The sequence below is a fragment of the Mobula birostris genome, chromosome 27 (genome assembly GCF_030028105.1).
Source record: "Mobula birostris isolate sMobBir1 chromosome 27, sMobBir1.hap1, whole genome shotgun sequence".
Classification (NCBI taxonomy): Eukaryota; Metazoa; Chordata; class Chondrichthyes; order Myliobatiformes; family Myliobatidae; genus Mobula; species Mobula birostris.
Genome location: NC_092396.1, coordinates 14,083,333 through 14,096,475, shown reverse-complemented (window position 1 = coordinate 14,096,475; position 13,143 = coordinate 14,083,333). Strand labels below are relative to the sequence as shown.

Here is a 13,143-nt window from a genome sequence, read left to right as displayed (position 1 = left end):
CAATTTAATAAAGATCAGATGAAGGCATGTGACCTGGAATATGTCAGCAACAATTATTGCCACTAGAGGGACCTATTAAAAATTAAAATATAGAGAATAATTAGATCACTGACGTTCCTGAGAATGTTTGTGGCAAATTCTTTTCATTGAAGAGCTAGGATGAAAAAAGAGCCCTAATTGTAGAGATTTTTAAAAAATTGAAAAGATTATGCGTTAACTTTAAATAAATTAGGATCAAACAAATAGAGTATGTAGTATATGGAACAAGGAAAGATAACAGTAAAGGACTGCATAATTTCTTCCTGGTAAACTATATTTTATAATAGCTTTATACTTGCTTTGACAACATTCTCTAAAATGTTTACCTTGCTGCAGTGACATCCTCTTCCAAGAGCATTGTATAATGGAGTTACAGATCAGAAATTCCTAAATGAGAATTAACTGCTATTATTTATTTACAACATAATGAAACCTTGCTCTCAGCTGACCAAGGCTGTATAATACTGAAGCTAGGAATCCAACTACATTTGTTTATTAAGTTATCTGGTGAGTAAGGGTATTGCCCTTCTAGTAGTAGGAGTGCGCTGGGAGAGAGACAAGGGACCTTGGAGGAAAAAATCAGCCCAGTTCCCTGTACTTTAATACTGTCAAATGATTACTATTAAAAACTATGTGCATACATGGACCTGATGCATAGATATGCTTATGCTTCAGTGATATAACTTTAGGATGGCTATGGATACATGTTAGCAACGAGGAGAGAAAAAGTTGACAGAATCTGGTTTTGCTAAACAAATTGGGCTTGTTCCAAAAATGTGTCAAAGCATTAACTGCACATTAGCTTTCAGTTCCACAGAAGTGGTACTCAAGGAGACATAACTGCCAGAATTCCTTTTAATGAATTGCAGTAGTAATTGGTTTTCAAAGAAACAATTAATACTTTGAACGTGTGAAATAGGCTGTTCAAACTTGTAGGCAACCTAGATGGAGCCAACAGTCAGAGTAAAGATTGCCAATTGAATCCTGCTCACACAAAGGAATCTTTTCAATCTGTCCTGCAGTATTTCAACCACTGGTATTGTGGAAACCAGTTATGTATATGGGAAACTGAATTACATTGTAAATTATTAGGGAACATACACACGTGATTGAGTGCAAGATTCCATTATGACCGTACAGATGGATCAAGGAAAATGCTTTCTCAATGCTAACATACCACGAGATAATTAGGCTTAAACATCATTATATCTAGGCCTCAGTGCTTTTGACGATACCACAGATAGCTCTTATACAGTATCTTGCAGCACAAGAGTCAAATGGTTTGCAATTTTATGTTATTCTTTAGTGTTTTTGGTAATCTAGTGTTCAATCACACAAGTAAAACACATTATATTTCAAAACAACTCTGCATTCAGGAGTTATAGCAGCCTTCAAATGTCATCTGCCTAACTGATAAAGTCTCTATAGAATTTCTTGTTTTTATGACATATATACAGTTAACAAAGCCCTTTATCTGAATCTTGAAGGGAATAAAACATGCATGCACTGATTCTGTGGAATTTTATCTTAAGCTACGATATTGATTGAAGATGTGTAAAAATGAAAATTGCAGGAAGACTACCTTAAGTAAATCTTAAACATGAGAAAATCTGCAGTGCTGGAAATTTAAAGCAACACACACAAAATGCCGGAGGAATTCAGCAGGCCAGGCAGCATCTATGGAAAATAGTAAATAGTGGACGGTTCGTGCCAAGACCCTTCATCAGCACTGGTGAAGGGTCTTGGCACGAAACAGCGACTATTTACTCTTTTCCGTAGATGCCGCCTGGCCTGCTGAGTTCCGCCAGCATTTTGTCTGCGTTGCTTAAGTAAATTTTATTCAGGCACAAGTCCTAGAATTTCTTTACAGGCTTTTGCATCTACATCAGCATCCCAATTCATCTCTATTGCCACTGCAAACAGGCAAAACGTGGTGAAAATGGCTATTTTCATGTCTACTTCAATGTCATTGCTGAAGATCATCAAATCAGATCAGAAGCAGGATTTTTCAAAAGGAAAATGTCACACAAAGTCACCAACTCTTTCTCAACAGAATTAATTATCTCCATTATCCAGGTAAATGCAAACAGGACAACATGATTTATTGCTGTAATAATAAAATTGAGCTGGCACAGCACCAGTTTTAACAGCTGCGGCAATACACAAACCTTGTCTCTCCACTTGCTTCAAGCAAGAGTGGTGAATACAAGATAGGGTGTGAGACAAGATGGCAGGTGAGATACTAAAACAGGATGAATCTACCTTCATAGACAGGGTTCTGAACATGTGCTGGTGTTTTAATGGCTACTAAAAATTTTTTTTTAAAACTCAAAGGGGAACTGAGAAATTGTGACAGAGAGAATAAAGTGCCAGGATCCAAGAGAGAAATAGAACTGGTGGGATTGGAGTGTTCGAGTCAATGAATTGATTGGCCACCATCAGGCATGCTATGCAAGTCCTGCCATCTGTGGATGTCAGGTCATTATATGGGCTTTTGCTTCCACACTGTCTCTGGGGGAGGTTCAGGTTCTAGGCCAGTTAATGTAAGGTGAGGAAGGTGAGATTCTGGATCTCTATTCACTGAAATTCAGAAGAATGAGGGATGACCTTAATGAAATCTATTGAATGTTGAAAGGGCTTGATATGTTGAAAGGGATGTGGAGAGAATGTTTTCTATGGTGTGGGAGGCAAAGACCAGAGGACAGAGCCTCAAAATAGAAGGGTGTCCTTTTAGAATGGATACATAAAGAGGAACTTCTTTAGCCAGAGAGTGATGAATTTATGGAATTTGTTGCCAAGGGTGGTTGTGGAGGCCAGGTCATTGGGTGTATTTAAGGCAGATGCTGATAGATTCTTGATTAGTTGGGGCATGAACGGATACCAGGCGAAGGCAGGAGATTGGGGCTAAGGGGGAAAATGGATCATGAAATGGTGGAACAGACTCGACAGGCTAAATGGCCTGACTCTGCCCCTATATCTTATGGTATTATGGATTGGCAGAAAGCTAGGCAAACATGCAGGAAAGAGGGGCAGCACAATCATAGTGTCGGTGCCTCACAGCTCCTGCGACCCACATTTAATACTGATCTTGCCTGCTGTTTGTGTGGAGTTTGCACATTCTACCTATGGCCACATAAACTTCATATAGCTGCTATGATTTCCCCACAGATACAAAGACATGCAGATTGGTAGCTTAATTGGCCACTGTAAATTGTCTCAGGTGTGCGGCTGATTGGTAAAATCTGGAGAGAGTTGAATGTGGGAAGAATGAAATGGAATTGCTGCAGGATCAGCATAAGTGGGTACTTGATGGTCAGTGTGGGTTCTGTAGGCCAAAGGTGGCCATGACCATGGGCTTTTCATAGTGTCCACCAGTTGACCCAAGCCCATTGCCTTATAATCCAGCCCACTGGTAGTGGGGGTACCACTCAGTGATGGCTGTATAACAGCTATCCTACCTGAAAAGATATACTGCATAGGCAACTTCCACTCCTTAATATGATATTGAACACCAGGACCTTCACATAACATGGCAACAAGAGACCTGTTTGTCACTTTGCTATCAAAATTCATGAATTCTGTTGCCCCGAATGAGACTTAACTCAAAAAATAACATGGTGGGTACATCTTCTTCCGGAAGGACAAACTGGAAGAGGAATGATAACTTCATAGGGAGATATCTCAGTGGCTCTGCCTTTGGGATAGGGTTCCCTCCAGCTCAAAAACAAAAATTTTGGTAGAAACTTGAAGTGGAGTTGGCAGAGACTGAACAATTTTGCAGTTGTCTGTAGATTAGCTCCATTCCAGCAGAAAGCTTGGTGAACTGCAACAAGTAGATTCAAGAAAACAGTGGCAAATGATAGTTTTCTTTGACACCAATCTACAATGAGGTTGAGCTTTTTGTGGACCATTAATTTAGATCTTGACTGGCACACCATCACAGACATATGATATACATTTCTGTGGGCACACAAATTTGGAAAGAATGCTGCAGAGCTTTTTGGATTGATGGAATCAATGATTTGTGTGAGATGTAGAATGACCATGCATTATGGTTGATGATGTTCCCTGTATTTGTCTTGGAATTGTCTCAGTGAAAATCATCAACAGTGTACCTTTGGGACCTGGAGGTTCCCAACCTGGGGTCTATGGAACCCTCTGTTAATGGCAAGGCTCACTGGCATAAAAAAGATTGAGACCCCCTGCTCTAGGTGAATAGAATCTGCTGAAATTCAAAGAACAATTCTCAAGCCACAAGGAGGATGGGATTTAGAAAGACCATGCAGATGACTTTTGCTTTCACAGACAGAAATATGAAGAAAATTTCAGTATTCTTGAAGTCGACCTTGCACATTCTCATCCTTCCAGACACATGAGGTGAGTTGTGAATTTGTTGTTAAAGTTCCTCACTTCCACATTTTAGAACTTCAGCAAGAATACTTATACCTCTGAGGCCTTATTGATTTTCAGTTGTTTTAGGACATTTTCAAACTCTTGTTGGTTTTGGTTTGCGGTGAGACTGGACTGGAACGGAGTCAAGGGTGCTCAATCAACAACAGAGTCATGGTTGAGGAATTCTTTGAAGTGCCCCTTCCAAAGGGGGCCAGCAGCTTCTCAGTCCTTAAGAAGTGTGCATTTGCTCCTAGATCCCAGCAGTGTGGGCCTTGCACATTTGGACCAGAAATGGCACTATCACCTCCATCATGGGTATAAATAATTTGCGACAGTGTCAGCATTATTTCAACCCAATCTCTGTTCTTTGGGTTAGAGGTTTACTGTTGCTTGGTAAAGTTGTTTCTTTTCACTGGAGGCATAGCAGAGTTTCCAGTGTAGGAAATCCTTGTGTTTGTGGCTAATACCTTCTGCATCTCCTAGTAATTCTCATCAAAACAATCCTAGCATTCTATAGCAGTTTGCTGTGGTCTCAGGTCTCTTTACGGTTTTTGTATTTTAGTGTTCTGTGACTCTATGATTCTAATTCAGCCAATTAAGCAGTTCCAAGGAAGGGCTATTGGCCTGAAATATTCACCATTTTCCCCTCCACTGAAGCCATTTCATTGGCTGAGTTCTCCTAGCATTTCTGTCTTTGTTTCTGATCCCCGTTTCTGGACTTTCATTTGTTTCTGCAACTCTCCAGTTCACTCTAACATGGAATCAGTAAGCTTCTTAACAATGCACCAACATCAAATCTGAAAGCAACAGGCACGGCATAAAATAATTTCAATCTTGAAAAAAAATCTTTTGTACCAAAAGGGAGGCAGACTGATCAAACATAAGCTACCAAAAACATTACGATTGGTTTGGTGAAAATTACTGGGAGATCCATTAACTACAAACACAAGGATTTTCTAGACTGGAAACTCCACTATTCTTCCAGTGAAAAGAAACAGCTTTACCAAGCAGCAGTAAACCCCTCAACCCAAAGAACAGGTTGAAACTGATCTTGACTGAGCGGCCTTGACTCCATTCTGCAGTAATTATCCAGCCCAGTCTCACCAGAAACCAAAGCCAACAAGAGCTTGAAAATATCCTGTGACAACTGAAAAACAAAAAGGCCTCAGAGATGCAAGCATTCTTGCTGAAGTTCTAAAATGTGGAAGTGAGAAACCTTAATAACAAATTCACAACACACCTCGCATATCTGGAAAGATGAAAATGTGTGAGGGTGACCTCAGGAATCCTGACATTTTCATCACTCATAGAAGGGGGACAAGTCTGATTGTGATACCTACAGAACGCGTTCACTGCTGTCTGTGAAAGCAAAGAGTCATCTTCATGGTCTTTCTCAATCCCCTCCTCAAGGGCTGAAAATTGCTCCTTGAATTTCAACATAGATTCTATTCACCTAGAGCAGGTGCTCCTAACCCCTTTTTATGCCACGGATACTACCTTTAATTGAGGGGTCTGTGGATCCCAGGTTGGGAACCCTTGACCTAGAGCCACACTAATGATGATTTTCATTGAGAAAATTCCAAGAAAAATGCAGGGAGCAACATTAACTACAATGTATGGTCATTCTACATCTCACAAAAATTGTTGACATCAACCCCAAGAAGCCGTGCAACATTCTTTCCAAACTTATGTGCCCACAGAAATGTATAGCATATATCTACAATGATGTCAAAATTAAAGTTCAAAGTTTAAAGTAAATTTATTATCAATGTACATATACAGTGGCATGAAAAAGTTTGGGCACCCCAGTCAAAATTTCTGTTACTGTGAATAGCTAAGTGAGTAAAAGATAACCTGATTTCCAAAAGGAATAAAGTTAAAGATGACACATTTCTTTAATATTTTAAGCAAGATTACATTTTTATTTCCATCTTTTACAGTTTCAAAATAACAAAAAAGAAAAAGGGCCCAAAGCAAAAGTTTGGGCATCCTGCATGGTCAGTACTTAGTAATAACCCCTTTGGCAAGTATCACAGCTTGTAAATGCTTTCTGTAGCCAGCTAAGAGTCTTTCAATTCTTGTTTCAGGGATTTTCACCCATTCTTCCTTGCAAAAGGCTTCTAGTTCTGTGAGATCCTTGGGCCGTCTTGCATGCACTGCTCTTTTGAGGTCTATCCACAGATTCTCGATGATACTTAGGTCGGGGAACTTTGAGGGCCATGGCAAAACCTTCAGCTTGCGCCTCTTGAGGTAGTCCATTGTGGATTTTGAGGTGTGTTTAGGTTCATGATCTTGTTGTGGAAGCCATCCTCTTTTCATCTTCGGCTTTTTTTTTTTAAACAGACGGTGTGATGTTTGCTTCCAGAATTTGCTGGTATTTAATTCAATTCATTCTTCCCTCTACCACTGAAATGTTCCCCGTGCCACTGGCTGCAACACAAGCCCAAAGCATGATCGAACCACCCCCGTGCTTAACAGTTGGAGAGGGGTTCTTTTCATGAAATTCTGCACCCTTTTTTCTCCAAACATACCTTTGCTCATTGTGGCCAAAAAGTTTTATTTTAACTTCATCAGCCCACAAGACTTGTTTCCAAAATGCATAAGGCTTGTTTAGATGTTCCTTTGCAAACGTCTGACGCTGAATTTTGTGGTGAGGATGCAGGGAAGGTTTTCTTCTGATGACTCTTCCATGAAGGTCATATTTGTGCAGGTGTCGCTGCACGGTAGAACAGTGCACCACCACTCCAGAATCTGCTAAATCTTCCTGAAGGTCTTTTGCAGTCAAACGGGGGTTTTGATTTGCCTTTCTCGAAATCCTATCAGCAGTTCTCTCGGAAAGTTTTCTTGGTCTTCCAGACCTCAACTTGACCTCCACCATTCCTGTTAACTGCCATTTCTCAATTACATTACGAACTGAGGAAACGGCTACCTGAAAATGCTTTGCTATCTTCTTATAACCTTCTTCTGCTTTGTGGCCATCCTTTATTTAAATTTTCAGAGTGCTAGGCAGCTGCTTAGAGGAGCCCATGGCTTCTGATTGTTGGGATAGGGTTTGAGGAGTCAGGGGATTTATAAAGCTTTGAAATTTGCATCAGTTGGCCTTTCCTAATGATGACTGTGAACAAGCCATAGCCCTAACAAGCTAATTAAGGTCTGAGGCCTTGGTAGAAGTTATTTGAGAGCTCAAATCTCTTGGGGTGCTCAAACTTTTGCATGGTACTCCTTTCCTTTTCTCCCCACTCTAAAATTGTACAAAACAAAAATTATACACTAATCTTGCTTAAAATGTTGAAAAGAATGTTTCATCTTTAACTTTATGACTTTTGGAGATCAGTTCATCTTCTACTCACTTAACTATTCACAGTAACAGGATTTTTGACCATGGGTGCTCAAACTTTTGTGTGCCACTGTATGTCATCACATACAACCCTGAGATTTATCTTCTTGCGGGCATACATAGTAAATTCAAGAAATACAGTAGAATCAATTAAAGACTGCATCCAACAAGACGAACAACCAATGTGCAAAAGACAGCGAACTGTGCAAGTGCAAAAGAAAACAAAAAGTAAACAAAAAATAAATATCAAGAACATGAGATGAAAAGTTCTTGAAAGTCGTAATAACTGTTCCTGAATCTGGTGGTGTGGGTCCTGAGGCTCCTATACCTTCTCCTTGATGGTAACAGTGAGAAGAGAGCATAGCCTGGGTGGTGGGGGTCCTAGATGACGGATGCTGCTTTCCTGTGACAGTGCTCCATGTAGAAGTGCTCAATGTTGGGGAGGACTTTACCCATGATGCACTGGGCTATATCAACTATCTTTTGCAGGAATTTCTGTTCAAGGGCATTGTTGTTTCCATACCAGGCCGTGGTGCAACCAGTCAATATACTCTCCACCACACATCTACAGAAGTTTGTCAAAGTTTTAGATGTCATGCTGAATCTTTGCAAACTTCTAAAGAAGTAGAGGCGCTGCTGTGCTTTCTTCATAATGACATTTACATGCTGGACCCAGGAAAACTACTCTGAAATGATAACACTGAGGCATTTAAAATTGCTGATCCTCTCCACCTTTGATCCCCTGATGAGGGCACTCATGAACCTACGGTTTCCTCCTCCTGAATTCATTACTTATCTCCTTGGTGTTGCTGACATTGAGTGAAAAGTTGTTGTGGCACTACTCAGTCAGACTTTCAATCACCCTCCTGCATGCCAATTTGCCGCCAACTTTGATTTGGTGATTAACAGTGATCAGCAAACTTAAATATGGCACTGAAGCATTACTTAGCCTCACAGTCATAAGTACAAAGTGAGTAGAGCAGGGGGTAAACACACAGCCTTGAGGTGCAATTGTGCTGATGGAGATTACGTTCTAAACCAAAAGTCCACAAATAACCCAACCTCATTGGTGTCAAAACTGCATCATTGCCACAGCTTCCTTGGATTTTCCTGCCGTACTTCATCAAGCTTTAAGCTGGAGTCCAGCTAATCTACAGATAAATGCACAATTGTTCAACCTGTGCCAACTCCATTGCAACATTAGTCATCATACTGTCATGCAGAGACAACATTTGCATGTTTGGAGGCTATTGAAGCATAGGATAGAATGGGGTTTTCAAGACAAGGCTGTGAAAAATGTGGTGCACCTTCCATTTCTCAGCAAAAATCATTGCCAATGATGAAATACACTGTTGCTTTCAGCACACCAATTTTTAAATATCTGAGGAAAGGATGCTATAAATAGCACAAAGCTTATGGTCTACTGGACAGCAGTGATCACTGCCTGTATGCTTCGAGGTTATGGATTATCTATAGCAAGTACCTTAAAGCACTGGACAGATATTGCAACAATGGGCATGTTATGTTGTTCGTAATCCTGGCATCAGAGGTTACTGGAGGAACAGAAAATTGGGTCAAAAATGTTTTGAAAGCCTCCTTGCAAATCCCCATTGGCATGTGGCCATCCCCTACCAAAGACCACTCAAAATAGAGATGAAGTATTCAGAAAGGCACTGACAGCTTGAGTACATTCATCAGGGACATACAGATCCCACTGTAAACAGAAGAAAGAGGACACCATCTCCCAAACTAACTGCATCCCTTGCTTCATCATACCGTATTCCCCAATTATGGCAGAATCTGTGGTTACACAGTGACCTTAAGTCATTTCAAAGCTCATAGAACCAAAGTGGATGAAAATCATCCGGAATCCCAAGGAATTCCTGAAAGCAAACAACAGGAATTCTGCAGATGCTGGAAATTCAAGCAATACACATCAAAGTTGCTGGCGAACGCAGCAGGCCAGGCAGCATCTGTAGGAAGAGGTGCAGTCGACGTTTCAGGCCGAGACCCTTCGTCAGGACTAACTGACTCATTTCTAGCAGTCAGTATCTTCCTTCACTTAACGCTTAGTGTATTGTCATGGATAACTTTATTTTAAACCAGTTAAAGCACAGGAGTCAGTTATATTTACTCAGTTTTTATCATTGCACTTAGACTAAAAGAGGAACAGATAATATTGGAATTGAACATTAAGTTTGTGAGGTTTGGTAATGACAGGCTTAATTGAAAGGGAGATCTACCATTAAGATATCTCCTCTAGCTCCCCCTCAGATGTTGACGGTCATATGGTACACTCAGTTAGCAATTTATTAGGTACAGCTGCTCATTAATGCAAATAACTAATCAGCCAATCATGTTGCAGAAACTCAGTGCACAAAAGCATGCAGACCTGGTCAAGAGGTTCAGACCAAACATCAGAATGGGGAAGAAATGTGATCTAAGTGACTTTGTGGAATAATTGTTCATGCCACACGGTTTTGTTCAAGTACCTCAGTGCTGATCTCCTGGGAATTTCATGCACAACAGTCTCCAGAGTTTACAGAGAATATATATATATATATATATATATATAGATAGATAGATAGAGAGATAGAGAGAGATAGAGATAGAAAGAAAGAAAAAAGATCCAGTGAGCAACAGTTCTGTGAGCAAAACCGCCTTGTTAATAAGAGAGGTCAAAGAAGAATGGCCAAACTGGTTCAAGCAGACAGGAGGGCAACATTAACTCAAACAGCCAAACATTACAGCAGTGATTTGCAGAAGAGCACCTCTAATTGCAGAACATGTCAAACCTTGAAGCGAATGGGCTACAACAGCAGAAGACCATGAAAATACACTCAGTGGTCATTTAGAGTACATTTCCAGCACTAGCTTTCAGGATCCTTTTAATTTGTTTTTCTTTATCTGCAAACAGGAGCTCCTCTCCTGCTGGGAATGAGGGCACTGCAAATACTCTGCAGGGAGCAAGTGCACACGCAATATTTTGATTGGTTTGGTTTTGGTTAAGAGATAAATTTAGCTCAATCATTATCAAGTAACGGCTGCTGGCAGGTTTTGAGCTGAGAGTATTTACTTCCAGTTTTCCTTATTTTCATGGGCATATACCGGAGCTTGAATCACATCCCTTTGAGGGAAGATCTATGAGGCTCATTGGTGCTATACTCTGGATCAGTGTAAATTGTCAGTATTAAATGTATGACTATTACAAACAAGCTGTCAAGTGTATTGATTTAAAGGATGAACTCTACATCTTTTCTAATATTTATTTTATTTCCATTGTTATCAGGCAATGATAGGATAGCATGCAGGAATTGCTACTTACACTCTTCCATCTAGCCCAAGGATCACTAACATTGTCCTCTTAACAATGGCATCTCTCAGTAACTCTTTGCAAGTTACAGACATATTAAATGCTAGATATTTATCCAGTGGATATTGAGTTCCAGGTTCAATACTCTGTGGGTCCTTTACTTGGGCATCAAAAATGGCAGTTCCTTTCCTTTTTTTAAAAACTTACCTTCCCCTTAAAATCAATCTCTTAACTCTTGCTTTATGGGACTGAATATTGTACTACATTTAATCCAATGGTTTGAACAAGGGTTAGCCTCGGCACAGTGGTGTAGTGGTTAGCAAACGCTTTACAGTGCAGGTGACCCAGGTTCATTTCCCACTGCTGGTTGTAAAGAGTTTGTACATTCTCCCCTTGACCGTGTGGATTTCCTCTGGGTGCTCTGGTTTCTTCCTACAGTCCAAAGGTGTACCAGTTGGTAGGTTAATTGGTCATTATAAATTGTCCTGTGGAGAGGCTATGATTAAATTGGGGGACTGCTGGGCAGCATGGCTCGAGGGGCCTATTCCACTTTGCATGCCAATATATAAATAAATAAAATTACTTTAAGATTTAAAATGAGAGATTCTAGTCTATTTTCTTATTATTTATCCTTAAGTTTTAATCTTATTATTTATCTAATGAGTAATTTCACTTGTTCAATGTGTTTAATTGTAAGAGTAGTTTGTGGCAGAAACAAGCTGAGAGTTATAAAAATGATCAGTGACATGAAAAGTGGCAAATAGCTCCCCCTCACCTGGTTTCACCTATCACCTGCCAATTTGCGCCTCTTCCTCTCCCCCGACCTTTGTATTCTGGTTTCTGGCCCCTTCCTTTCTAGTTCTAATGAAGAACCTTGGCCTGAAATATCAACTGTGTATTCCCTTCCATAAATGCTGTCTGACCTGTTGAGTTCTGCCACCACTATGTGTGTGTTGCTCAAGCTTTCCAGCTTCTGCAGAATCTCTTGTGTTTATAAGTTACCTAGAGCAGAAATAAACTTCCTCATCCAATAACACTAAGGTTTCTGGTACTGATTTCAATGAACTTTATTGGTTAGTTACCCACGTTGTCTCATGCTCATATACAGTCATCTCCAACTGTCAATACATTTAAGGAAGAATGGGGTTATGGAGAAAAAATAAAATTTCATGAGTTTTGATAAATATTTATGCTGACCATACAAAACAGTAGTTCAACTGCCTTTCTTTATCTACAGGGATTCTGAAAGTTTTTGATAAAAGATTCATTTCTTAGCTCATAGGTTAGGTGCTCAGAGATCAGAGGCTATAAATGAGACTTATGTGAGATTCAATGTAGTGAACCAGGCTGATTTAAAAAACAGTAACAGGTAACTTGGCACTCCCATACTACTATTTGATCCTATTGGGAGCAAGGATGGAAAATCAGGCTACAGTTGTTAAAGAACCATCACTAACTCGCAGCCCTTGTGACAGCAAGTTCACTGCTGGGTGTAATGGACTGATGAATTATCCTCAAGATCAAGAGGCAGTCATATAAGAATATCAGGATCTACCAGTTTGACAAAGCACTAAAATAAACATTTTTTAAAAACCCAAAGCAATAAGGATGCTTTCAAAAATTTATCAATCCCATTGGCACTAAGTTACCCTGACATAAATTTAAACTATTTCTCAGTCAAACTTTTTTCCCCATTCTTCCAAGGTTTCACATGAACAATTAACTAGATTTCTTATTTCTCCTTCCCTAAGCTTCTTCTCCCTATTCTCAGGCTTGACTATTCCGCATAGTCCTCTACCCCCTGTAAAACGTTTGCAGGTGAGGCACATGAAGGTCTCTATATTCATCCAACTTGCTTTCTGAAGGTGTCCAAGAGTCATTAGAACACAGAGTGAAAGGGCTTTTGAGTAAAGTATGTATCAAGGAACATGCTAATTAGCCAGAAAAGAGAATAAAAAAGGACACGAGAGAAAGGCATGAAAATGGAATTTGAGTTGCGTATTATGAGTCATTTGAAGAGCTAGCACTAATGTGCATTATAGGCTGATCAACTTCCATCTGT

At 40.0% G+C, this 13,143-nt stretch overlaps 1 protein-coding gene across 8 annotated transcripts in view; it reads right to left on the bottom strand.

The window, feature by feature from the left end:
* The window catches only part of tp73 (tumor protein p73), a 213,708-nt gene that overhangs the window by 92,367 nt on the left and 108,198 nt on the right, over positions 1-13,143 (bottom strand). The window lies entirely within an intron of this gene.